General features: G+C 43.6%; 1 protein-coding gene across 1 annotated transcript in view; it reads right to left on the bottom strand.

Moving 5' to 3' along the window:
* The window catches only part of SEZ6L (seizure related 6 homolog like), a 73668-nt gene that overhangs the window by 58146 nt on the left and 13979 nt on the right, over positions 1 to 1543 (bottom strand). The gene's annotated exons all lie outside the window — the stretch shown is intronic.

Genomic DNA, 1543 nt, shown 5'->3' with positions numbered 1-1543 from the left:
ATCCCAAGCCAGGTCAGTGCTGTCAGCACAGAGCCCAACACAGAACCACGAGATCATGACCCGAATCAAATGCTTAACCGACTGAGCCACCCAGGTGCCCCGGAGGACGTATGTTTTCATTTCTCTTGGGTCGATACCCAGGAGTGGCATTGCTGGGTCATGTGGAAATTCTGTAATTAACTCTTTAAGGAGTTGTTGAACTATGTTCCGCACCGTTTGACTTTCCCACCAGCCATGTGTGAGAGGACCAATCTCTCCACGTCTTCATTAGTGCTTATTATTTCACACAGTTTCTTTTCATCCTGGTGAAGCTCTCTCATTGTGGTTTCGATGTGCATTTCCCCGGTGGCTAATGATATCGAGAAGCTTTACAACGTGCTTATTGGCCATTTGTAGATCTTCTCTTTTTTTAAAGCTTATTTATTTATTTTTGAGAGAAGGAGAGAGATAATGAGCAGGGCTCCATCCCACCACCCTGAGATCATGACCTGAGCTGAAATCAAGAGTCAGAGCTCAAATGACTGAGCCCCCCATGTGCCCCCATTTGTAGATCTTCTAAGTGAAATATCTATTCATGTCCTTTGCCCATTTTTTTTTGTTACTTGTCTTTTTATCGTTGAGTTGTAACAGTACTTCATATATTCTGGATGTTAGATTCTTATCAGGTATATGATTTGCAAATATCTTCTCCCACTCCATGTGTTGTTTTCACTTCTTGATAGTGTCCTTTGATGCAGAAAACCTTTTCATCTTGAAAGAGTGAAATTTATCTATTTTTTTTTCTTTTGTTGCTGTGCATTTGGTGTGCCTGCAGCCACCTTTTGAACCCAATGGATAGCTACTGAGAAACTGCCAGGGATGCTATACCGGTTCACAGCATCCTACGTGATGAGAGCCATTACCTCCATTTTACAGATGAGGAGACAAAGGTTCATGGAGGTGAAGTCACTCGCCCAAAGTCACCAGACAGAAATTGAAATTGGTCCAGAACCTTTCTCTCCTGAGCCGTGTTTCTCAGAATGTGGTCTACAGACCAGCAAGCTTATTATAGATGCTTAATCTTGGGCCCCCATAGCAGCCCCAGGATCCAAATCTACATTGTAACACTGTAAAAATCTACATGTTACATTGTAACATGCCCTTGTGTGACTCATGTGCACACGACAGACGGCAACACCCTGGATTGTGCCACACTCTTCCTGCACCCAGAGTCATGGGCTTGACCATCCTCGGCTCTCAAGAGAACAAAACCCTGTTAGAGTCTCAAAGGTCCGACAGTGGTTAGGACAGCAGAGGTAGCCTGTAATAACTGAACACCAACCGTGTGCCAGCACACGAGCCACGGACAAAGAGAATCCTGGGAATAATAATAAATTATTCTCTCTCTCTCCAGGCATTCAGAGTCAGTGGAATCCAAAAAGCGAGACTTGACAACAAATTTTGAGCTTTGATTGCTGCAATATTGTTCCCCCAAGGCCCTTCGGAATTTTTCTTCTTCTTTTTTTTTGATGGAAGGAAAAAATCCAAACCATAGGGTAGTTGG

This window comes from Suricata suricatta, chromosome 14 (assembly GCF_006229205.1).
Source record: "Suricata suricatta isolate VVHF042 chromosome 14, meerkat_22Aug2017_6uvM2_HiC, whole genome shotgun sequence".
NCBI classification, from domain to species: domain Eukaryota; kingdom Metazoa; phylum Chordata; class Mammalia; order Carnivora; family Herpestidae; genus Suricata; species Suricata suricatta.
This window is presented reverse-complemented; position numbering and strand designations above follow the sequence as displayed.